At 41.9% G+C, this 27,663-nt stretch overlaps 1 pseudogene; it reads left to right on the top strand.

The window, feature by feature from the left end:
- The first annotated feature begins 1,754 nt into the window (after positions 1-1,754).
- Positions 1,755-22,517, top strand: LOC141126552 (probable ATP-dependent RNA helicase DDX56 pseudogene; annotated as a pseudogene).
- Positions 22,518-27,663: the final 5,146 nt, after the last annotated feature.

The following is a 27,663-nucleotide window of genomic DNA, read 5'->3' as shown; positions in this document are numbered from 1 at the left end:
GTAAAATCCATCTAACCGGTTTCATTAGCATTACTTCATACCCAATCCCAATTTTAATTGAATGCTTTTGGAATTTTTTCTCCAAAAACTGGGTGTCACCATGCTCTCTATGAGCAGAAATGAGGCGGAATCACATCAGGGACTTAGGAGTGATCTTGCAGATGTGTCATTTAACAGATGTAGGGAAAACACACTGCTTATGCTGCATACTTAATGCCCACACCAGGCTTTAAAGCTGAATACCAGGCACAAAAATCGCTCATTAAAATGTATACCTCAATAGCTATAAAAGGGATATAAATCCACTTTGTGCACACAAAATACCTTTGCAAACCCAGTTTGTAGCAAGTTAAATGGCCGTGACATCAATGTGCTGCACACAGCCTCTGCAGGACTGAGGGAGGGGCCTAGTAGGTTCTCCCACTACAGGCTGTCTTAGAAAACTACAGGAGGGGCGGACACAAGACTAGTCACCTTGCACAAGAAGAGAGAGCAGCAGTCACTGGTCTTTATTCTGCCCTATGGGGGGCTTGGCAGAATATGTTCGCTGTTGCCCCTACCAAACAACCACAACTTTGTTTCTTTATGGCATCGTGGTGATTGTGGACTGTACCAGCTCAGTGGAGAAGAACTCAAAGATTGTGCCAGGAGTGAGGTTTATGACTTTTTTCACTTTATCTGGGAACTTAGGGGTTAACTGCAGAACTCAGGCTTGATTGTGTGAACTGGGAGAGGAAACAGAGCAAAGCTACGAGATCAGAAGAGCAAGTGGGAGGAGTTGCCACTTGCCGCTGCTCCAGAGAGTTGCTGTGTGTCTGGTGCTGGACAGAGCAAGTGCCTGCATGTCGCTGCACCAGGGGAGAAAAGTTCTAGGGACATGACCAGATCTCTGCCTGCTTCAGCTACTATGGTCTAAGAGGTTTGCTGCTAGTGTCCTGTTGTCCAGTAACCTGCTGATGGACACTGACCGCATGGCTAAAAACGAATGCTACTTTGTGCTGTATACAGCTGAAGATCATGAAGTGCTGGGTATGCTGTGTCACAAGTGTGGAGAACTGGCTGTGCATCTCGGCCTGCATTGCAGGGAGTATCTGTCTGAAACTGAATACCCTTCAGTGCTGTCCCGTACATACAGGAGTTGACTGGGCCACAGGTATCACTACAGAGGAGGCCATTGCTCCCTCTCCTGCAGTTAAAGCCGCACTTGACACTGTGTCCCGCCTAGAAAGGTCACTACTGCCGCTAGAGAAATGCCATTTACAAACACCACCACTACTTGAGTGCTGCACCTGTCCCGTCAACAGATTCTGCTACATTAAGACTTCCTGCTGCCGCAGTTGAGCTCTGTCACAAAGATCATCCAGGCCTGAACCAGAGAGGCATCACCCCTGGGAGAGCAACACCGGGAACTGGTGAGAAATCTGGGGCAAAGAGGACAGACAGTAGTGGGAAAGAGCCAGTGAGGTAGATATCCAAGTTTATGCCTGAAAAAGAGTTGTAGGACTCTGGGCTAGATTCTTTGTCGGACATCTCAAAAGAGACTTTGGAGTCTCAAGTCTCAATGTCACAAGAGCTGCTGTGGGCTAGCAGGGAAAATGTTGCTTCCACATTCATGTTACTAGATTGGGCAGTGGCGGAAACACCAGATAGCACAGAAAAAACAAGTACTACAAGTGAGCCACTGCCCAGAGTTATGAGTTCAGTTGAGGTAAAAAAAAAGTTCTGCTGGTATCGGTCCTCCGCAGTGCCACACGTGGGTATGGCTACTCTTCGCTTCCATGAGCTGGGGCTGGATGACCGTGTGCTGAAATCAATAGCAGATTTAGAATGGGCCAAGCCAACGTTAATTCCGGAGAAGGCCATTCCGCTGGCCATGGAAGGAAAGGACCTGCTAGCAAGAACAGGGTCAGGGAATACCACAGCCTACCCCATTCTCATAATACAGAACTTTCTACAGTCCAAGTTGACTGTCTCTGAGCAGGTAGTTCGGGTCCTGATCCTAGTACCCACCAAGGAGCTTGGCCAGCAGCTTTAGCAGATGATTCATCAGCTGACCTTCTACTGTGCCCGTGATATGAGTGGCGGACATCTCTGGGCAGGTGGATGTTTCTGCCCAGAGGCCAATCCTTATTGAGAAACTAGACATTGTGGTGGGTACACCATCCAGATTACTTTGTCACATGAATCAGGGAACACTGTGTGTGTGGGACACCCTCCAAACAATGGTGATTGATGAAGATGACCTGATCTTCTCATTTGGATTTGAAGATGATTTGTTAAACTTGCTGTGCCAACTTCCTAAGATATTTCAGTCTTTCTGTAAGAGTCCAGGGCTTACTATGCATGCACCAATGGTGCGTTGCCACAAGAGGAAATCCGTGCCAACTGAGCATGCGCCAAAGACGCCTCAGTGCGCTAACCTGCACCTGCGCAGAAGACTTGATGGAAAAAGGAAGAAAAATGCCCAGGACGCGCACAGGAAGTGTGTAATCTGTCTGAACTTGTTGTGTCCTGGAAACCTATTTGACTACTCTTGATTTCTGCTTGCTATTGACCTCGGAATTGTACTTTAAACATTCTACTTCTTTGCCCCTTTTGTACTCAGCTGCCAGATTGGAACGGACCCCGGTTTGGATCTCAACCATTCTTTGTCATGGTTTTGCAGTAATCTTTCTCTGTCAGCTTACCTCATCTCATGTGTTCAGACTAAGAGGCCAGCCACTCTCACCTGGTTGTTTTTATAACCTCTCCTCTAAGCATGGCTCCACCCCAGGCCCTATCAGGGAACCCTATATTAACCTGTGCACTGCAAGCCAGCGGAGCTGATCAACCATTGTGTATTCATTGTGTGTTTGGCTTCCTGTTTCCCATGTGCTCTTCGTTTGTCTCTGTTACTAACCTTGGCATGTTCCTGACTATTCCTGTCTGCCCGTGACCCTGACCTTTTGGCGTGTCCCCGACTATCCCTGTTTGTCTGTGACACTGAACCTTTGGCGTGTACTCTGTTGTTCCTGTCTGCTAGTCGCCCTGACCTCTGCCTTATTCCTTTACTATCCTTGTTGTTCCAGCCTGCTGCTTCCTTCTCCTGTAGTCTACCATGAGCTATGTGACCCAAAAGGAAGAGAGAATAGTAGGTGAAGGAATATATAATCTTAGTGGAGTGGAGCTTACGCAAAATGAACTAGCATTACTAGATAAAGGATTAAAGTATACACCTATATGTAATCTGAACAAATTTAACTTATATGTGGATATCCAAAAATATACAAGGAAGTTAAACATTAACAAATATATGCTGAATGAAGGAGTAGCAGCCAGCTATACAAATAGGGCAAGTATGAACATACCAGGAAGAGTGATACACAGTGAATTAAGGAATAAATCTCTGTTTAACCCTCCAGTCCACAACAACCAGCATATTGAGGTCTTCAACAAAATGGTGACACAAGAATTGGATTGATTAAAGATTAGAAGAATTAAAGATCTGCATGTTATCAGAAAAGGAATAAAAGAAATAGAAGACAACAAAAAAGTGGTCATAAGACCGGCGGATAAGGGTGGTGCGATCGTGGTTCTTTCAAAAGAATACTATAAAAATGAACTCCAAGAACAATTAAATGATGCTAATACATATATAAAATTAAGAAAAAATCCAACAAGAGAGTACAAAATGGAATTAAAGAAATTAATCAAGAAAGGAAGCATGAAAAACCTACTTACCAAAAGGGTAGAAAGTTATCTTATCCCGGAAACATGTAGGGTTCCAATTATATATACAGTTCCGAAGTTACATAAAAATCAAGAAAAACCCCCTGGACGTCCCATCATTAATGGTATTCAATCAATAAATTCTCAAATAGGAAAGTATGTGGACAATTTTCTACAGCCATTAGTCCCATCAACACCAGCCTACCTAAGGGACACCAAACATCTAATACAGGAACTAAATAATTTGGTAATGAATTGTCATACAGCCAGATCAAAAATATATACTAATCACAGCAGATGTATCATCCCTCTACACAAATATAGGTCATGAGGATGCCATCACAGCCTCTAAATGGGCTATGAATAACTATAGCAATTTAATTTCCAAGCAAAAAAGGTTCATTTTAAGATGCCTAGCATTTGGTCTAACTATTTTTGGTTTAATTCAGAATTCTACAGACAACTCAATGGCATTGGTATGGGGGCCAAATACGCCCCAAGCATAGCCAACTTATTTATGGCCCAGTGGGAGGAGGAAGCAGTACATAAGGATACTCCCCCACAACTTGTAATGTACAAAAGATTCATTGATGACTGTATAATGCTATGGAAGGGAGAAGAACCACCTCTCCTACAATTCTTGGAAAAACTTAATAGGAATGAAAAAAAATATAAAGTTGACCTATCAAGTGAGTGATAAAACAATTCAGTTCCTAGATCTAGACATAGAAATGACAGTTAATGGGATTGTAACGAAAACGTATTTTAAACCAGTTGCAAGAAATAGTTTTATACCCCCAGATAGCTGTCACTTTGATCTCTTGCTGCTTAATATTCCTAAAGGACAATTCCAGGGGCAGCGCCAGGTGGGTGCTTGGGTGTGCTGAAGCCCCCCCAAAATATCTTCAAGCACCCTCATAGCACCCCCAAAAATTCCACTGAGGTATTGGCATAAAATGTGCACATTTAAAGAAAAAATATATTATTCGTGATGTGAATCCTGCCCTGCTTGGCTGGGGACTCTTTTTTAAAGAGGAGGGATACAGCCGCATAAGCCGCTGATGCTTAGTTAGACCCGGCTGAGAGAGGGGTGGATTGATCCAGAGTGTTGTGCAGAGGTGCTACCTTATAAAAGACCCTGTGACACGTGATCCCTCTGCACTTGGCGTGCAAAAGAAGGGGATGGAGGAAGCACACATAGTGTTGAGAGAGAGCTCCAGCCCAGCCCAGAAGCCTGAAGGTATGTTAACAGCTGAGCTGCTGATTCTTTACATGGTAGACCACTGGGGAGGGAGAAGAGCTGCTGTATGCAGGGAGCTGACTGAGTCTGCTGTGCTATTCAGAGGTCACATCTGACAAGAGCAGGGGGGGAGAAGGGGGGTTTCCTGTTGTTAGTCAGTGGAGGAGGAGGAGGAAGCATTTGAAGGATGGTTGCTGTTACTGGCTTTTCTTTTCCTAAGGGAGCTGCTGCTGAGTGAGCCTGGAGAGGGGGAGGGGGGAGCGAGACCCCACTTTGCAGTCCTCAGTCTCATTTGATCTGTCAGCAGCAGTCAGCCTAATCTGGAGTCTGAGCTGAGCTGTTGTAAGAGACATCCTGCCCTGTGGTCTATTCTTGGCACTCTGATTTTACCTGGGCTGCTGGGCACTGGCACTGCAATCATTAGAATGCCCCCCAGATCAGTACAATCAGTATCCAAATGATGATCCCCATTAGAGTGCACCATTACACTGTACAGGTCACTGTCCTGCACAGGGCACAGAACTGGTGTGTGGGTTTTTTTTTTTTTTTTTAACAAGACTTTGAATATCACTTTAACTACTTCAGCTCTGGAAGGTTTACCCCCTTCCTGACCAGGCTATTTTTTGCAATACGGCGCTGTGTTATTATAACTGACAATTGTGCGACGTTGTACCCAAATAAAGTGTGTCCTTTTTTTTTTTCTCCATAAATAGATCGTTCTTTTGGTAGGATTTGATCACCCCTTACGTTATTATTTTTTACGCTATAAGCAGAATAAGACAGACAATTTTGAAAATAACCCAGTATTTTCCTTTTTGCTATAAAGCATTCAGTAAGAAAATGTCAATTCAAATGTTTTCATTAATTTAGGCCAATATGTATTCTGTTATATACTTTTGGTTAAAAAAAATCCCAATAAGCGTATATTGATTGGTTTGTACAAAAAGTTATAAGGGTTAATTTACTAAAGGCAAATAGACTGTGCACTTTGCAAAGTGCAATTGCACTCTACAAGTGCTTTTGCTTCAGAGCTTAGTAAATGAGCAGAAGCTCTGATAACTTCCATCATCCAATCATGTGCAAGCAAAAATGCTGTTTTTTTTATTTTCCTTGCACGTGATTGGGTATTCTTTCCAAAGTGAAGCTTTACCTCATGTACTAAGCTTTGAAGCATTTGCACTTTCTAAGAGCAAATGCACTTTGCAAAGTGCACAGTCTGTTCCTTTAGTAAATTAACCCCATAGTGTCTACAAATGAATATATATATATATATATATATATATATATATACACACGGATATACAATTTTTATTTTTTACTAGTAATGGTATCGATCAGTGACTTATAGCGGAACTGCTCTATTGCAGTGAGCATGTTGGACACTGACACTTTTGGGAACCAGCGACATTATTACAGTGATCAATGCTAAAAATATGCACTGTTATTGTACTAATGACACTGGTAGGGAAGGGGTTAACATCAGGGGTGATCAAAGGGTTAATGGAGTGCTTGCTAATTGTGGGGAAGGTCCTTTTCATACTGGAAGACATGGATCAGTGATTCTGCGTCATAAACACAGGATCTATGTCATTCTGTGTGTACAGAAGACAATCTGCCTTGTTTACTTACTCATTTTGTCAGAGTACTTAATGATCAGTGGGTCCCGGTGGACATTCGGTCCACGGGTCTTGCTGATTAGCTCCCGCTGTGTAAAAGCCCGGAAGTGCAGAATCATGTGTATAAATGTGTGATTCTGCACAGAGCGGCCACCCTGTAGCAGTAAATCTACTATGGGGTGGTCCCAAAGCGGTTAAGCACTTCTTTCGATCTGTTGTATGGAATGTTGCCAGTGATCTGAAATACCTCTTTATTGCTCTAACAGTTGCTGGTTGCCAGTCCGCTGCTCATCCATTGCTGTCTACGATTACTGGGTGCCAATTCCATCTTCAGGTCTTCCACCACTGCCTCTTTTGATCCCCAACCATCAACAAGTTTCAGAGTTCTGCTTTAAGGTGGGTTCCTGCAATGTTCTTTCTGAGTCATGTCCTGGGTCTGCTCTTAAACAGTACTTTCTATCTGTTGTGTGGAATGTTGGCTTTGCTCTGAATTACTTCTCTTGCCTCAACAGTTGCTGGTTTCCAGTCCGCTGCTCATTCACTGCTGTCTACTGGGTGGCAATTCTAGCTACAGGTCATCCACCATTGTCTTTTGTGATCCCCAACCAGCAAAAAGTTTCAGAAAGTTCAGCTTTAGGAGTAGGTTCCTGCAATGTGTTCTTTCTGAATCATGTCCTGGGTCTGCTCTTAAACAGTATTTTCTATCTGCTGTGTGGAATGTTGGTGGTGCTCTGAATTGCTTCTCTTTATTGCTCTAACAGTTGCTGGTTGCCAGTCTGCTGCTCATCCACTGCTGTCTACGACTACTGGGTGCCAATTCCATCTTCAGGTCATCCACCACTGCCTCTTTTGATCCAGAACCAGCAACAAGTTCCACAAAGTTCAGCTTTAAGGTAGATTCCTGCAATGTGTTCTTTCTGTGTCATGTCCTGGGCCTGCTCTTAAAGTGGTTCTAAAGGCTCAAGGTTTTTTCCTTCATGCGTTGCATGCATGAAGGTAAAAAAAAAAATCTTGTGTGGCACCCCCTAATACCTGAGCCCCATCATTCTTTAGCAATGTGCACGAGAGCTTAGACTCTGTGGAGACTAACTCCTTTTGGCAGGCTGAGGCAGCAGTGGGAGCTATTGGCTGTCAATCACAGGCAGTGACCCAATAGGGAGAGGGAGGGGGCCAGGCCGAGCCATGGCTCTGTGTGATCTACATCCCAGGAGTGCTCCTGCTTGGGTGCCACCAGAGCAAGCTGCTTGCTCTGGGGGGCACTCAGCAAGAGTGTCGGCGGGGGACCTGAAAAGAGGATCAGGCTGCTCTTATGCAAAACCATTACAGAGCAGGTAAGTATAAAATGTTTAAAGAAAAAACCCACAAGAATTTATCACTTTATGTTGTGTGGAATGTTGGTTGTGCTCTGAATTGACTTCTTATTACCCCAACAGTTGCTGGTTACCAGTCCACTGCTCATCCACTGCTGTCTACTGGGTGCAAATTCCATCTTCAGGTCATCCACCACTGTCTTTCATGATTCCGAACCAGCAACAAGTTTCACAAAGTTCTGCTGTCTATGACTATTGGGTGCCAATTCCATTCTTAGGTCATCCACTACTGCCTCTTTTGATCCACAATCAGCAACAAGTTCCACAAAGTTCTGCTTTAAGGTAGGTTCCTGCAATGTGTTCTCATGTCCTGGGTCTGCTCTTAAAGTGGTTGTAAAGGCTCAAGGTTTTTACCTTCATGCATCATATACATGAAGATAAAAAAAAAAACTTGTGTAGCACCCCCCTAATACTTACCTGAGTCCTATCATGCCCCAGTGATGTGCACGAGAGCCTCGGCTCTGTGGGTACTCACCTCTGATTGGCTGAGGCAGAAGCAGTAGCCATTGGCTCCCACTGCTATCAATCACAGCCAGAGAGCTAATCGGGCTCAGCTCTGTGTGTGAATGGACATGCAGAGTTGCGTCTCAGGAGCGCACCTGCTTGGGAAGATCCAGGCTGCTCTGTGCTAAACCATTGCATAGAGCAGGTAAGTATGAAATGTTTTTGTTTTTTCTTTGTTCTTTTTAAAACAAGCCTTTAATATCACTTTCTGTTGTGTGGAATGTTGGCTGTGCTCAGAATTGACTCTTGCCCCAACAGTTGCTGGTTGCCTGTCTGCTGCTGTCTACTGGGTGCCAATTCCATCTTCAGGTCATCTACCACTCTTTTGATCCCTAACCAGCAACAAATTTCACAAAGTTCAGCTTTAAGGTAGGTTTGTGCCATGTGTTCTGAGTCATGTCCTTGGCCTTGCAGATAGCAGGGGGAGCCATTGGCTCCTGGTTCTGTCAATTAAACTCAGTGAGGCTGAGCAGAGGCTAAGTGGTGTGGCCGGACCGGGCTGTGTGTCCATGGACACACCCCAGCTCGAGAACAAAGCCCACATGTCTGCCTTCATAGCTAGCTGCTATATGGACAGACACAGAAGCAAAAGAGCCAAAATTGCTGGCAAGGGACCCCAGAAGAGAAGGTTTTGAGCTGTTTTGTTCACTGTAAATGCAGAGCATTTACATAAAGCAATATAAAAAAAAATATAAAGCAATATTTTAAAGAAAAAAAAAATGACTTTACTACCACTTTCAATACCTGTCATATTTGACTCAACAGTTGCTGAAGGCCAATCTGTCACTGATATCTGCTCTCTGCTGGTCATCCACTGCCATCTATTGAATGCTTGTCAAGCTGCTACTGCTGTCTCCTGATCACCAACAACCACTTATTTTACTAAGGTATGTCAAATTTTGTTAACTTTGTCCTGGGCAGTGGTGTATTTTGGTTTTCTGCTGCCCTAGGCAAGACTAAAATTGTGGCACACTCCATCTAAATTTTGTCCCACCCCTTCTCAAGTGGCTATTTGGGGTCTCTGGTGGACTGTGGGGTAGTAACACCCCACCCTCCCCCCCACTAGCCTGCTACAGTGCTCCCCTCAAACCCCTCATTGGCCTGCCACAGTGCTCCCCCCACCCTGATAGGAGAAGAAATAGGAAGGGGATATGGAAAAGGAGAGAAATGGAAGAAAGGGAAGGAGATTGGGGGAGAGGCATGGAGTGTGAGGGCAAATACCTGAAACGTCTGCTTTGGGTGGAATAAACATGTTGTTTTTTTTTTCTTTTAAGGCAGCTAACAAATATGGTTAGCTTTGCAAACAAGGGATATTTTCAGGAACAAACCTTCACAATCTAAGGAGAGGTCAGGTGACAGTCCATAAATGGAGCTCCTTCTCAGGCCACTCCTCAGCAGGGCCAGCAGTTCCCTGTGCTTGTGCTTCACTTGTTGCTTGCAGAGGCATCTTCCCTGCAGTCATACTGCTTCTGCCGTGTGGGACATAATGGTGACAGGCTTGGTGTGTGCAGGTGGACTCGAGCCTCACGTCAGCACCCGGGTTGCAGGAGGGACACTGATACTGCCACCGATACTGCCTATTGCAGCGGGGCTCCGTTCCACTTGTCAAAACCTGCTCCCTGTGACCCTTGTAGTTCCGCCCCTGCATGGTAGCCCAATTTAGCAGGAAGGCACAGCTTTCTTCCCTACTTTTCTGTGACGCTGCTCCAGATTTCATTCTAAACACTTGCACAGATGGCGGGGGGCAGCGCCGCCCCCCTGAAAAATGCCACCCAAGGCAAACTCCTCTCCATCTTTGCCTCTTGGTAGATATGCTCCTGGTCCTGAGTATGCTGTAAATTACTGCTTTGTTGTTTGCATTTTTACCAGTGCTTGGAATTATTTTTATTCTCCCAACAGCAATTTGCCACCGTTGTCTACAGATCATCACATACTACATTCTTCCTGTCATCCAAAACCACCAAATACTCCCATGTTCTCTTTTAAGGTAGGCTCATGAAAACTTTTCTTTCTAAATGATGTGAGCATAATAGTATTTTCTGTTGAAGACTGGCAGTTAGCTTATGTTAATGGGTTAGCTCAACGTGCAAAAAACTGTCTAGGCATGAGCTGTGCAGTTTTGAATACATGTGGACAATGCAAGGGCATTATGTAACCTTAGTCAAGCATTGTTTTTTATATATGCATGCACCCCTTATCTGCATTGGCAGTTTTTTGGTAAAGCTAAACTAACCCTTTGCATTCTGCAAATGGTTTGGAGTCTGAGCCTTGTGGGACAGTAATGCAGGTTTCATGTTTGACATGTTTTGAAGCAGTTAGCTTTACATTTGCAATTTGCATTTTCAAATTTGTGACTTTTGATTTATGAAGGCTGTAACAATTTTAGGTTCTCAAGTTAGTATGCAGGCCTAGTCTGTGTTGATGAAAAATGGCATGTGTGCCAAGTACATATTTGAGTTTCTCTGATGCAGTTTAATATTGCTGTCTTGCTGTGAATTTTGTTGGCAGCCAATAAACATAGGTGTATGTGTGATTTAAGAAGGCATAGGTTTTTAGATCCAGAGATTTTTGTGTGCCGTGTACATACAGTGCATCCAGAAAGTATTCACAGTGTTTCACTTTTTACACATTTTATGTTACAGCCTTATTCCAAAATGGATTAAATTTTATAATTTTCCTCAAAATTCTACACATACCCCATAATGACAACGTGACAAAGTTCAGATGATTTGCGTAAGCATTGCTTCTTTCCAGTTATTGACAGACTTGTAAATGAAATGAACAGAAGCTTTTCTACAGAGGCAAGCAATGTGATGGCAGGGGTGTCGGCACTCAACCCCAAACACAAGTCTTTCTTAGACCAAAACAGCTTGCTGCCAATGGCACAATATAATGGCATTTGCATAGAGAACTTCTCAGCAGAACAGCATCAAGCTCGTCGTCTATTGCAAAGAAAGGAACAACAAGGACTCGTGCCCAAGAGCACTCACGAGTTGTTATCCATGTTGACATCATATAAAGATGCCTTTATAGATTTGTATAAACTTGTATGCATATCCATCACCCTGCCTGTCACCTCTGCAGCCTGTGAACGTAGTTTTTCATGCCTTCGTCGCATAAAAAACTACCTTAGAAACAGCAGTGGTGATGCTCGCAATAGCAACTTGGCATTACTTGCCATTAACAGTCACAGAGCAAGAAAGCTTGACATTCAACAAGTTATTGATACCTTTGCAACACACCATTGTAACAGATGTATTGTCCTACTATAGAACATGCAATGGAAAGTGCTGACATTTGCCACATTGTTGTAGGTTGTACTACTTAGCCCTTGATAAGCTTAATTTTGTTACCATTCGTGTTTTAAGCCATCCTTTGCATTGTTTTCCACAGGACCAAAAGGTTTTTAATTGTAAAACCCCAGTCTCTGCAGAAATTGATGGGTTTCTGTTCTTTACTGTGAATGTTTAACTGTGAATGTTTGTGAATGTTATGGTGTCCATTTTATCCACTGCAAATGGGCCAGGTGGCACATTGTCCTACTCTGGTTTGATCATATCTCCCACAGGCCACAGCATAGGTCGGCTTTGACTTGGTCTCCTTTCTTGTTCTGTCACCTATTAATGGTTTAGCATTGCTTGCCATTCATGGTTTACTCCATCCTGTGCATTGTTTGCAACTGGACTCAGAAGCTTAGATTCACAAACCCATAGTATCTGCTAAGATTAATGGGTTCCTGTTCTTTACTGTGAATGCTTAACTGCATTGTGGTGTCTATTTTATCCACTGCAGATGGACCAGGTGGCACATTGTCCTACTTTGGTTTGATCATATCTCCCACAGGCCACAGCATAGGTTGGCTTTGACTTGGTGTCCTTTCTTGTTCTGTCACCTGTTAATGGTTTAGCATTGCTTGCCATTCATGGTTTACTCCATCCTGTGCATTGTTTTGCAACTGGACTCAGAGAAGCTTAGATCCACAAACCCATAGTATCTGCTAAAATTGATGGGTTCCTGTTCTTTACTGTCTGTGAATGCTTAACTGCATTATGGTGTCAATTTTATCCAATGCAAATGGGCCAGGAGGCACATTGTCCTGCTCTGGTTTGATCATATCTCCTACAGGCCACAGCATAGGTCGGCTATGACTTGGTCTCCTTTGTTTCTTGCCTGCGACTGTTCATGGTCTAGCATTGCTTATCATTACCATTCATGGTTTAACCTCATCCTGTGCATTGTTTGCAACTGGACTCAGAGAAGCTTAGTTCCACAAACCCATATCCTCTGAAATTGATTGGTTTCTGTTCTTTACTCTGAATGCTTAACTGCGTTATGGTGCCTATTGTATCCACTGAAAATGGGCCAGGTGACACATTGGGATAGATTTACTAAAACTGGTGCACTCAGAATCTAGTGCAGCTTCTAACCTCAGCTTGTTCAATTAAGCTTTGGCAATGAAACCTGGAAGCTAATATACAGATTATTGTTAATAGAATCAATGTGTTTTAATATATAGATTTTTGTTAATATTAATAAAGAGTATGTGAAATTGTGTAAATGAATAAAACATTATGGTTCTTTGAAATCGCATTATGGTATGATGAAACATTCACTCCGGGGGGTTGCTATAGCAACCAATATACAAACCATAAATACCGGTCAGAGCGGCCACACTAGCACCCTTGAAAAAGTCACGTGCCCAGTGACGATACGCGTGGGGAGAAGGAGCCTGTGACGCTCTTGGCAGTGTGCAGTCTGCAAGTGATTCAAACAGCAGCAGCACGGAGCTGAGTGTAAACTGACCATAAAACTGGAGAATGCGATCTATGTTGTAGAGATCATGTGAGGGAATCTATTGGGGTCTTTGCTTCATGTATGTATTGGCTGATATGTGCGCAATGGTATTTTCCCATTCTTGTGTTTCATATGGGGGAGAGCATTAGAACTGGCAAGTAACTGATCCAGGCCGGCGGATGAAAGGGACTAAGCCTATCCACCGCTGATTCATCCTAACTCACAAAGCCCTGATTTAAAACGAAGAGGAGGTATCATTTTTGCTTCTAATTAGTGAACCAATTACAACTTTTATTTGAGGGGTATTGGATTATATATAACCCATATTTATTTTTATTTTTATCACTAATTTATAAGAACACTGGTTATAAATTATTTTTGTTGGAATAAGATCCCCGGGAGGTCTTTCACTAATAAGGAAATCACACATGAAGGTTCCGAACACATTATATTTAGATATTTATTTTATATGTTTTGATGTGGTTTTCACTGCCTATGTTTTGCAATAAGTTTGAAACAATGTATTCATTCTTAGGATGTGTTTTGTCAGCACAATGAGGTAGCAGGATATCAATGGGATAATCCGAGCGCATCACTTTATTTATTTATTCATTTACAAGTGGGGTGTCACTGAATGATTGCAGCTGTATTATCTTGATATTTATTTATTTATTTTCTCACATAATTTATAGATATATTTTCACTTCAGCGCTTTAGTCATTATATCACTAAAATTCACATTTTACACCTATACCACTTTAGCAGCAGAAATTGACATATTTAATTTTATGGAGAATCGCACGGTAGTGTTATAGGAAGTTTTTTCTACTAATAGCAGCAGTGAGACAGGGGATCTGGATACCTATTTTAGGAGGTTCGGGCACTTAATGGAGAAAAAAGTGAGCTTGTGGTGGGACATCACAACTCATGAACAGTACATCAAAGAAAAAATTGTGCCCAGAAGACTCCGATGTGATATTCCCATTAATGATGGAATCATTGATGAGGAGGGAGTGAGTGAATGGTACAAATTTTTCAATGGTAAGGGCATAGAAGTTTTACAATTTCTAGTAAAAAGAAAACAAAGAAAAGTTGTGATAATTAACCAACAAATCGCAGAATGCAAAGTTGCATTAGAATCCTACAAAGAAACACTATCCTTTGCTACACTTACCAATCAACTTAACAAAGTCTTGGAAAGAAAAGATATAGAGTTAAAACAGAGGAAAAGAATAAAATACCTAAGAGACACCAATGATTATAAATCAGAGCAAAGTTATAAATGGCAACTGAACTTGAAGGAAGGTAAAACTGGCTCTACCACTTCCTCTCCTGCTAGAGAGGTACGGATATCAACTCCTAGTAGAGATCAGAGAAATAGATCTCCAATTAAGCCAACACATGAAGAGACCAATATAGAAAGTCAATATAGAAGTAATACTGAGGGACCACCCAGACAATATGAAAACAATGGCCCAAGAACACCAAGACCTTGGTGGTACAATATGAACAACAACCCCAAATCATGGAGCAAATCTAAAAAAAAACCCTTTTGGAAAAATAACAGAAAAAATAAAAAATCTAGAAATCACCAGAATGGCCATTATGATCAATCTGGTAGTAGGGACTACAACCAAGCTAATGGACAGCACTATAATGAGTACCAATATCCCCCCAGACCTCAAGCACAAGGGTACCAAGCAAGACCTATGTATAATTATTCAGATAACACATATTATCACCAGGATAATAGAAATGACGGAAGAGAACGTCACCAATATCAGTATCAACAAGATGAAAATCGAGGACGATATGACCATTATCAATATGGTCCCAGATATAGCCCTATCAATACGCAGAATCGGTATGAAGCACTAAGGGATTACAGAGACCCAAATCCACCTACACCTTTTTTAGACCTGCGCAGGAACGAAAGTCCCCCTCAGCAGGACAGAACCACCAATGGAGGAAGTCCAAACGTAAGAGAGGATGTAGAGGAGGACACAAGACCCAAAAGGAAGAGAGAATAGTAGGTGAAGGAATATATAATCTTAGTGGGGTGGAGCTTACGCAAAATGAACTAGCATTACTAGATAAAGGATTAAAGTATGCACCTACATGTAATCTGAACAAATTTAACTTATATGTGGATATCCAAAAATATACAAGGAAGTTAAACATTAACAAATATATGCTGAATCAAGGAGTAGCAGCCAGCTCTACAAATAGGGGAAGTATCAACACACCAGGAAGAGTGATAAACAGTGAATTAAGGAATAAATCTCTGTTTAACCCTCCAGTCCACAACAACCAGCATATTGAGGTCTTCAACAAAATGGTGACACAAAAACTGGATAGATTAAAGATTAGAAGAATTAAAGATCTGCATGTTATCAGAAAAGGAATAAAAGAAATAGAAGACAACAAAAAAAGTGGTCATAAGACCGGCGGATAAGGGTGGTGCGATCATGGTTCTTTCAAAAGAATACTATAAAATTGAACTCCAAGAACAATTAAATGATGCTAATACATATATAAAATTAAGAAAAAATCCAACAAGAGAGTACAAAATGGAATTGCAGAAATTAATCAAGAAAGGAAGCATGAAAAACCTACTTACCAAAAGGGTAGAAAGTTATCTTATCCCGGAAACATGTAGGGTTCCAATTATATATACAGTTCCGAAGTTACATAAAAATCAAGAAAAACCCCCTGGACATCCCATCATTAATGGTATTCAATCAATAAATTCTCAAATAGGAAAGTATGTGGACAATTTTCTACAGCCATTAATCCCATCAACACCAGCCTACCTAAGGGACACCAAACATCTAATACAGGAACTAAATAAAATTGTCATACAGCCAGATCAAAAATATATACTAATCACAGCAGATGCATCATCCCTCTACATAAATATAGGTCATGAGGATGCCATCACAGCCTCTAAATGGGCTATGAATAACTATAGCAATTTAATTTCCAAGCAAAAAAGGTTCATTTTAAGATGCCTAGCATTTGGTCTCGAGCATAACTATTTTTGGTTTAATTCAGAATTCTACAGACAACTCAATGGCATTGGTATGGGGGCCAAATACGCCCCAAGCGTAGCCAACTTATTTATAGCCCAGTGGGAGGAGGAAGCAGTACATAAGGATACCCCCCCACAACTTGTAATGTACAAAAGATTCATTCATGACTGTATAATGCTATGGAAGGGAGAAGAACCACCTCTCCTACAATTCTTGGAAAAACTTAATAGGCATGAAAAAAAATATAAAGTTGACCTATCAAGTGAGTGATAAAACAATTCAGTTCCTAGATCTAGACATAGAAATGACAGTTAATGGGATTGTAACGAAAACTTATTTTAAACCAGTTGAAAGAAATCGTTTTTTAATACCCACAGATAGCTGTCACTTTGATCCCTGGCTGCTTAATATTCCTAAAGGACAATTCATACGTCTAAGGAGAAACTGCACGTAATTAAGCACATTTCTGGAACAGGCAAATGAAGTTGGAGATAAATTTGTTCAAAAAGGCTACAATAAGGAGTTTATTAAGGAAAAAATCAAAGAGGTATCCAATATTACCAGGGACGTACTAATTAAAGATAAACCTAAAAAATCTAATGAATATAAAGATGTTCCAATCGTTATGGATTTTAATATCCAACATCGACAAATTGAACGTATTTTTAAAAAACATTGGCCACTCCTTCTTGCCGATCAACAATTGCAAAATATTCTACCGGAAAAAACACAGTTCATTTAGAGGAAGGCACCCACGCTAAGAGACAAAATCGCTAAAAATGTTATAGATCCACCGAAACCACGTGAATTAACTTTTTTTCAAAGGAAAGGCTTCTATCCTTGCAAACGATGCTACGCGTGCGTAAACACAAAACAAAATGGGCATAAATGCACCAATTTTAAATTGACCAGCAATAATACAGAATATCAGATTGAAGATTTTATGACATGCAGGACAGAGGGGGTAGTCTATGTTTTACAATGTCCGTGCTCACTTCAATATGTGGGTAGAACCAAAAGACCGATCTGGAAACGCATCAGGGAACACATACAAAACATTATTAAAGGCTATCCAAAGCATAGTGTGTCACAACATTTTTTATCACACCGTGGAAAAAAATCTAGCATTATTAAAGTTCTGGGCAATAGACAAATTCAAACCCCACTGGAGAGGCAGTAATAAAATAAGGCAACTAAGCCAACAAGAATCTAAATGGATATATAATATGGGGGTATCTGCCCCTAAGGGGTTAAATATCGAATTTGATCTTAATTGCTTTATTGCTGATTCTTGAATATTTTTGATAATGGTTTTATAAATAGGTTTTATATTAATTAATCTTGTAATTCTTATAATTTTTATCAGTTTTTATGGTTTTTAAAAAAATCGGTGATAATATGCATACATTCAGCGCAGTATGTATATTTACATAATTTTTATGGGCCATTCCATATAAAACTCCAAAATGGTAGTATATCCCAAAAAGTATACGTATGTAGCACATAGGGGGCGTATGTAGCACATAGACAATAAAGGTGCACTAATCAAGGTATATTAATAACAATTTTGTTTTATGTTTATTTGAAACCATATATAAGAGACATTTTTAAAGAGGTTTTAATATACCGATTATTGTTAATAGAATCAATGTGTTTTAATATATAGATTTTTGTTAATATTAATAAAGAGTATGTGAAATTGTGTAAATGAATAAAACATTATGGTTCTTTGAAATTGCATTATGGTATGATGAAACATTCACTCGGAGGGGTTGCTATAGCAACCAATATACAAACCATAAATACCGGTCAGAGCGGCCACACTAGCACCCTTGAAAAAGTCACATGCCCAGTGACGATACGCGTGGGGAAAAGGAGCCTGTGACGCTCTTGGCAGTGTGCAGTCTGCAAGTGATTCAAACAGCAGCAGCATGGAGCAGCACGGAGCTGAGTGTAAACTGACCATAAAACTGGAGAATGCGATCTATGTTGTAGAGATCATGTGAGTGAATCTATTGGGGTGTTTGCTTCATGTATGTATTGGCTGATATGTGCGCAATGGTATTTTCCCATTCTTGTGTTTCATATGGGGGAGAGCATTAGAACCGGCAAGTAACCGATCCAGGCCGGCGGATGAAAGGGACTAAGCCTATCCACTGCTGATTCATCCTAACTCACAAAGCCCTGATTTAAAACGAAGATGAGGTATCATTTTTACTTCTAATTAGTGAACCAATTACAACTTTTATTTGAGGGGTATTGGATTATATATAACCCATATTTATTTTTATTTTTATCACTAATTTATAAGAACACTGGTTATAAAATATTTCTGTGGAACAAGATCCCCGAGAGGTCTTTCACTAATAAGGAAATCACACATGAAGGTTCCGAACACATTGTATTTAGATATTTATTTTATATGTTTTGATGTGGTTTTCATGCCTATGTTTTGCAATAAGTTTGAAACAATGTATTCATTCTTAGGATGTGTTTTGTCAGCACAATGAGGTAGTAGGATATCAATAATAATCCGAGCGCATCACTTTATTTATTCTGGTGAACACCTGCTGGCTCTTAGACTCCGCGCCCTGGGGAATCTATGCTCTAGCTCCCAATGGGTTCTGTGTTAGTGATCCAGTAGACCTGCTTCCTAAACCTCCCTGGGTACAATCCGCAGCAGTCAGTTCTAGGGTCCACTATCCTAGCGGTGCACTTCCGACTCGTACGAAGTGCATCTGTCACCTGGTCTCAGGTGACCTGACAGTTTGATCAGCCATGGACCTGGCTGATGTGCTGCTACCCGCAGATGATCCATTGCAGGGCTTAGTTCGCAGACTTGAGACCCAGGAATCGCATCAGACCCAGGTGATGCGATTCCTTCAGGATTTGGCATCCCGTTTTGAACAGGTTCAGGCCTCATTAGGACCCCCGGTTCCACAACCTCAACCGCTATCTGCTGCTGCACCTATGGCACCAGTCGCAGCCACACATTCATTACAACTGCCAACTCCGGCCCGTTTCTCTGGGGACTCCAAGGCTTGCAGGGGGATCCTTAGCCAGTGCACAATTCATTTTGAACTTCAGCCCCAAAATTTCCTGTCCGATTGGGCGAAAGTAGCCTATATTATGTCCGTCCTGTCCGGTGAGGCGCTAGCTTAGGCTGCCCCTCTGTGGAAACTGAATGATCCAGTGGTTTCTAGCTTGTCTGATTTCTTGAAACTTTTTCGGAATATCTTCGAGGAACCGGGTCGTGTCTCCTCATTGGCTAGCGCTCTTTTACGTCTTCGTCAAGAGTCCGCTTCTGTGGGACAGTATGCTCTTCAGTTCCGTATCCTCAGAGCTGAATTGAGCTGGAATAATGAGGCCCTAGTTGCAACCTTTTTACATGGCCTCTCTGATAGAGTGAAGGATGAATTAGCAGGAAGATCCCTTCCTGCTGATCTGGACGGTGTCATCACCTTGTGTAACCAGATCGATATTCGCTTTCAGGAGAGAGCCCTTGAAAAAATATGCCAGCACTCCCCGTTCTTTAGGCAGCCTGAGCTCCCAGTCCCTTCTCTTCAATCCGAGGAGCACCCCCTGCCTGCTGAGTAACCTATGCAGCTGGGCTGGACCAAGTTATCTCCTGAAGAACGCTCTAGGCGCAGAACTCTGGGTCTGTGCCTCTATTGTGGGGCCAAAGGTCATTTTCGTGACACTTGTTCTCTTCGTCCGGAAAAACGCTCAGGGCTAATACATCTGGAAGGTGGAGTATTAGACCCTGAAATATTACCTTCACCTTCTCATCTTCTCCTTTCTGTGTTCTGTGTTCCTTCATGTCAGCGCTTCCTCTCATTCAGTCTTGGCACATCTGGATTCCAGAGCCACTGGCAATTTCATGGATTGGGAAACTGCATCTTCCATGAGACTTATCCTTTTGCCCCTTTCAACGCCATTGGTGGTCTTGGCGATTAATGGCACTGTTCTCCCAGGGGGCCCTATCCGCTTCCAGATCCTCCCTGTTAAGATGTCGGTAGGGACACTCCACCAGGAGTGGATATCATTCCTTGTCTTACCTAAGGCTTCATCTCCTATCATATTAGGTCTTCCTTGGTTACAGTTCCACTCTCCACACGTTGACTGGACTGCTGGACAGATCCTGACTTGGGGTTCCTCCTGTTCCTCTTCCTGCCTACACAAGCTTACCCCAAAAGAGAAACTTCCTGTTGCCACCATCCCAGTATTTTCTGCTCTTCCCGCTGTATATAGCGATTTCTGGGATGTGTCCTGCAATAGTCGGACTGATGCACTCTCTAGATTATGTGGCACTCTTGCTGAGGAGCCCACCTATGAACCTGAGCCGATCATTCGCTCCAGTTTGCATAACCATTTGCCTGTCCCGAAAGTCCCTTGGACGCACAACCAGGCTAACTTGTCTGCAAGTTCCACAGTTGCTATGCCTCTAAGAGGCTCAATCCATCCTTTGGATAGACAGCCCCATTCGGCCAGGTGGGGTTCTCAACCCTTTTTTCAGGACTCTCTGCATTCTGCTTGTGTTTCAGCTATCCAACTTGACTCCTGTGACACATCACCTTCTAAACAACCTGGTCTCAGGGATTCACTGAGCTCTGCCCAGTCTGATGATCCTGTGCTGGATGTCCAGCTCATCTTTGAGGGTCTGGGGGACTCTGCTCAGACTCCTGATGGTCTTCTCGTGCCCTTACCCATTCCTAAGAAGCCTTTAGTCCTTAATAAGTCCTCTCGTCCTCTCCCTACCTCGGTTTTGGTCTCTGAGGATAATCTAAAGTACGAGGTTAGTCAAGTTCTGGATTCCCAGAGCCGTAGAGGCATTCTTCAGTACCTCGTACATTGGAAAGGGTTTGGTCCTGAGGAGAGGTCTTGGATCACTGCATCTGAGATCTTTGTGCCTCGTCTGTTGAGGAGGTTTCATCTGGAGTTTCCCTTTAAGCCTGGGCCCAGGTGAGGGAGGGGGAGGCCTCGTAAGAGGGGGGGTACTGTCATGGTTATGCAGTCATTTTTCTCTGTCAGCTTACCTCATCTCATGTGTTCAGACTAAGAGGCCAGCCACTCTCTGCACTGCAAGCCAGCGGTGCTGATCAACCATTGTGTATTCATTGTGTGTTGAGCTTCCTGTTTCCGTGTGCTCTTTGTCTCTGTTACCGACCTTGGCGTGTTCCTGACTATTCCTGTCTGCTCGTGACCCTGACCTTTTGGCGTGTCCCGACTATCCCTGTTTGTCTGTGACCCTGAACCCTTGGCGTGTACTCTGTTGTTCCTGTCTGCTAGTTGCCCTGACCTCTGCCTCATTCCTTTACTATCCTTGTTGTTCCAGCCTGCTACTTCCTTCTCCTGTAGTCTACCGTGAGCGTGAGCTGTGTGACCCTAGGGGCCGCGACCTGGAGCCAGACTGCAGCGCAGACCATCCTCACCACTAGAGGCTCTGGTGAACACCTGCTGGCTCTAAGACTCCGCGTCCTGGGGAATCTATGCTCTAGCTCCCACTGGGATCTGTGTTAGTGATCCAGTAGACCTGCTTCCTGAACCTCCCTGGGTACAATCCGCAGCAGTCAGTCCTAGGGTCCATTATCTTAGTGGTGCACTTCCGACTCCTATGGAGTGCATCTGTCACCTGGTCTCAGGTGACCTGACATTCTTCTTCTGACTAACCCTTTTATACTTCGTTGCCCTAGTGGATTTGACCTCGGCTCGGATCTCGGACTAAGGCCTGCACGGTGCTCCGGACCCCTGGCACCCGTGCCACTCGGAGTCCACCAAGTCTCTGTCTCCATCTCCAGAGGCTTCAAGGACCCGAGGCGCAAGGGAGGCCTCCCCATTACTTCGGTCTCACATCAGGTACGTGGCTCTCGTGACACTTTCCTTATGTCTGCCATGTTTAATGAAGATGTCCAGGCACTGAAAGAGCTTGTGTTGCACAATCCCGTGACTCTGAAATTAGAAGAAGCTCAGCTGCCTGACAGGTCTCAGCTGACACAATATCAGATCCAGTGTGAGGAAGAAGACAAGTTCCTTTTTACTCTATACGCTGCTAAAACTCTCCCTCATCCGTGGCAAGACCATTCAATTTGTTAATGCTGTGGAAAGGAGTTACCGGCTCAAGCTTTTTCTGGAACAGTTCAGTATTCCAGCTTGTGTGCTAAACTCTGAACTGCCGGTTCAGTCACGGTGTCACATCATAGCACAGTTTATTCAAGGTTTCTGTGAACAGAATTTTAACCTCTATCAGAAATGAGATAGTGAAAAAATAGTGGCGCTAAAAACACAATATTAAAGTGAAAAATACATATATATTAATAAATATGCATTCATAAATATTAACCACCCCATGACAAGTGTGAAAACAAGAAGATGGATTACTTATGAAAAAACTGTCCATAAACTAATTCTTCCAATATTAATAACTTTGTATAGTGTCTTCTTTTTTCTTCCACCACACCAGTATGTGCAAGTGATTCCGCTCTCTTCAGAAAACGCACTCACCAACTTCAAATGCCTTACATTCTTGTGCTTGGCTTGAATGCTTTCAACCACACAAAAAGGGTTAAGTGAGCTCCAATATCCAGCCGTGAACATCAATCAGGATCTTTCCACATGTAAATAATAAAGTGCTCCAAATAGTGTGATAACGTAAAAACCAGTTTAACTAAAACACTCAAAAATCTTCAGTCATTACACTCACATCAAATAAGTTCATAGTAAGCAAAATAAAATTACAGCAGCTCTTCAAACAGATATCAGCAGCAGTGTATAATAGTCACGGTGGACCCGAGGTGTGCTGGCAAAAATTCACTCTCACCCGCCCCTCAGGCTCGGATAAGATCTCCACCTCCTAGGCCAGTGTGCAGTGTCAAATGTTACAAGTGATTGCCGTACAGCCTCGCCCCGACATGTTTCGCCATATCAACTTAATCATGGGATTGGCTGTACGGCACGACAATCACACCTCTTATACCCTACCATTGAATCACTGGCAGAAGTAACTCAACAGCGCATGTGCTCACCTCGTGTCCTCGTGTCCTCTTTGAATGGATCCACATGAATTGATAGGACATTATTATACAAATCTACTGCAAGCATATCAGGATTACTCTAATATAGTTAATGCTGCCAGCATTTCAATATAAAGCTCAAACCCGCATCATATTTTTCAGATATTCATTCCGATTCCTATGTGGTCACCTGCACATTATCAGAGACCACAGTAGGGAAATTCATCATGATACATTAGATCAAAAAGGATTTAATAGGGTGGATATCATGGTTAAAAATTAAAAATACATAAAAAGTTAAAAACACCAAAATTAAGAAAAAGATGAAAATTAGACGAATGGCTGATATTAAGCATATTAGATTAACTACCATGATTATAGAGACCCAATAATGATAGCACATAAACACGAGATGTAAAATGGGATGACAGATTATACCCATAAACATCCACTGGTAGGTTGTTATAGTAAGTCACCCCATTTTCCTCATTTATATCCATAATACACTACTAGTTCCACATCTCAAACAATAAGTTGTAAGATGTTAAGAACTATATTACATAAAATCAGATGTGCAAAATCTCTTTAAAAAAAGATCTACATGTCACATATAAGAGTTAACCCTTTAACTAGCTGACCCCTCCATTTTTTTGGGTTAAAAGTTATTGATGAAGCAGTTGAGGTCTACCTCAATTTTAAGCCTCTGGGAGAAAGACATTTTAACAGGAAGATCCATCGAGTTTCTCTCTGGGATAAATCCCGTACCCTATTCAAGCCCCTACAAGCAGGGAACACGCAGTCTATCCTGCAGAACTGTAGTAAAGTGGGGTCTTGGTCATGTTTCTCTTTAAAGTGTAGGGAGACACTATGATATTTGAAGCATTTTCTTATATTTGCTAAATGCTCCTCGATCCGTACCTTCAAGAGTCTTTTTGTTCTCCCCACATAGAATAAAACATAGGGGCACCATAATAGGTATACAACATGTGAGGAATTGCATGTGATAAACTCATTTATCTCAAATACTTCCTGATCATTGTTCGTGATCCTGGTCATACCTCTATTGCTTACTCTAACAGTTCTGCAACATATGCACTTCCTACATGAAAAAAAAACTTTTAAATCAATTTTAATGGTTTGCTGGCCAGGTGGATCCAAGATTTTCCTTACCAACTGGTCACCAAAGTTAGGTGCCCTTCTATATATAAATTTTGGTTGGTCAGCATTTCTTGTAAATGGTTTCAATTTCCTTATATTGGTAATGGAAATTTGAAATGAATCCCCATGAATGTTGGTCCCCAGATATTTGATTTTCTTCTTTCTTCTTAAAGCATTGTTCCCTAGGTACATCCGCTACCTCCTGGATAATTTCATTTATGATATTTTCCCTATAACCCTTTTGGACAAATTTCTCTTTAAAGATATTAGCTTGTTTAAAATAATCCTCTTGTTTAGTACAATTTCATCGTACCCTGAGCATTTGTCCCTTAGGGATGTTTTTTATCCAAGCAGGGCGGTGCCCACTTCTGATGGATAAATAACTGTTCCGACTAGTCGGTTTGAATTAGACTGTAGTACTCAATTTATTCAGTTTTTTCTCAATGGTTACATCCAAGAAATTAACAGTTCTGTCACTGATCTGATAATTCAAAACTATATTGTTAGTGTTATTATTTAAACATCCCAAAAATTCTACCACAGATTCCTCCGAGCCCTCCCAAATAAACAGGAGGTCATCTATGAATCTGCGATAGAATTTTAATTGGGGTCTCGGTGTACTAAACACATATCTGTCTTCCCATTCAGCCATAAACAAGTTGGATAGGCTGGGAGCGAATTTGGCTCCCATAGCCACGCCAACCTGCTGCAAAAAGAATTGGCTATTGTACCAGAAGTAGTTATGCGACATACAATAGTCCAATACTTGTCCTTAAAAGCATTTCTGCATGTTTTGGATATCATTCCTTCTACTGATTGCCCAATTTAATGCTAATGATGCATCCTCATGTTGTATAATTGTATACAACGAGCATGCATCAGCAGTAACCAAGTAGGAGTTGGAAGTGGGGTTTAATTTGACTTCCTCCAATAATTGTAACAGATCTGATGTGTCTTTAAGATATGCTCTTATGAGCTTATCATCATTAGCATTAAATTGGGCAATCAGTAGAAGGGATGATATCCCACACATGCAGAAATGCTTTTTAGGATAAGTATTGGACTATTGTATGTCGCATAACAACTTCTGGTACAATGGCCAATTCTTTTCCAGCAGGTTGGCGTGGCTATGGGAGCCAAATTCGCTCCCAGCCTAGCCAACTTGTTTATGGCTGAATGGGAAGACAGATATGTGTTTGGTACATCAGAAGTGGGCACCACCCTGCTTGGATAAAAAACATCCCTAAGGGACAAATGCTCAGGGTACAATGAAATTGTACTAAACAAGAGGATTATTATAAACAAGGTAATATCCTTAAAGAGAAATTTGTCCAAAAGGTTTATAGGGAAAATATTATAAATTAAATTATTCAGGAGGTAGCGGATGTACCTAGGGAACAATGCTTTAAGAAAAAAGAAGAAAATCAAATATCTGGGGACCAACATTCATGGGGATTCATTTCAAATTTCCATTACCAATATAAGGAAATTGAAACCATTTACAAGAAACACTGGCATATTCTATGTCGAGCATTTGGGAGGGGTCTTAGCGGACCAACCAAAATTTATATATAGAAGGGGACCTAACTTTGGTGACCAGGTGGTAAGGAAAATCTTGGATCCACCTGGCCAGCAAACCATTAAATTTGATTTAAAAGTTTTTTTTTCATGTAGGAAGTGCATATGTTGCAGAACTGTTAGAGTAAGCAATAGAGGTATGACCAGGATCACGAACAATGATCAGGAAGTATTTGAGATAAATACGTTTATCACATGCAATTCCTCACATGTTGTATACCTATTATGGTGCCCCTGTGGTTTATTCTATGGGGAGAACAAAAAGACTCTTGAAGGTACGGATCGCGGAGCATTTAGCAAATATAAGAAAAGGCTTCAAATATCATAGTGTCTCCCTACACTTTAAAGAGAAACATGACCAAGACCCCACTTTACTACAGTTCTGTGGGATAGACTGCGTGTTCCCTGCTTGTAGGGGCTTGAATAGGGTACTGGATTTATCCCAGAGAGAAACTCGATGGATCTTCCTGTTAAAATGTCTTTCTCCCAGAGGCTTAAACATTGAGATAGACCTCAACTGCTTCATCAATCATTTTTAACCCAAAAAAATGGAGGGGTCAGCTAGTTAAATGGTTAACTCCTATATGTGACATGTAGATCTTTTTCTAAAGAGATTTTGCACATCTGATTTTATGTAATATAGTTCTTAACATCTTACGACTTATTGTTTGAGATGTGGAACTAGTAGTGTATTATGGATATGTATTATGGATATAAATGAGGAAAATGGGGTGACTTACTATAACAACCTCCCAGTGCATGTCTACGGGTATAATCTGTCATTCCATTTTACATCTCGTGTTTATGTGCTACCGTTATTGGGTCTCTATAATCATGGTAGTTAATCTAATATGCTTAAAGAGGAGTTCCCTTTTTTTTTTTTAAATTAAAAGTCAGCAACTACAAATACTGCAGCTGCTGACTTTTAATAATCGGACAATTACCTGTCCCACGGTCCAGCGATGCGGGGGATAGAAGCCCCACTCGTCTCCCCCTCCGTTCGGCGGCACGGGCATTGCAACTGTGGGTGCCCAGCTGTGGTTTCACAGCCGGGCACCCACTGTGCATGCGCGAGCCGCGCCACGCACCGTGATTGGCCGCTCAGTCATCTGGGACCTGTAATGTGTCCCAGATGATTGACAAGAGGGAGGGAGCAGAGCTGCGCGGAGGGGAAGTGATGTCACCAGCCCAGGCACTGAAGGAGGCAGACTACGAGGAACCCCCTAGCAACAGGCATTTAAAGGTGAGTTTAAAAAAAATTTCCACATTTTTTTTAATTTTTTTTTTAAGGCACATTCATGCATTTTTTTTTTGTGTGTGGAACACCACTTTAATATCAGCCATTCGTCTAATATTCATCTTTTTCTTAATTTTGGTGTTTTTAACTTTTTATGTATTTTAAATTTTTAAACATGATATACACTCTATTAAATCCTTTTTGATCTAATGTATCATGATGGATTTCCCTACTGTGGTCTCTGATAATGTGCAGGTGACCACATAGGAATCGGCATGAATATTTGAAAAATATGATGCAGGTTTGAGCTTTATATTGAAATGCTGGCAACATTAACTATATTAGCGTAATCTTGACATGCTTGCGGTAGATTTGTATAATAATGTCCTATCAATTGCTGTGGATCCATTCAAAGA

Source organism: Aquarana catesbeiana, linkage group LG02 (assembly GCF_042186555.1).
Source record: "Aquarana catesbeiana isolate 2022-GZ linkage group LG02, ASM4218655v1, whole genome shotgun sequence".
NCBI lineage: Eukaryota > Metazoa > Chordata > Amphibia > Anura > Ranidae > Aquarana > Aquarana catesbeiana.
Note: the sequence above shows the minus strand (reverse complement) of the source record. Positions and strands in the feature narration are given on the sequence as shown.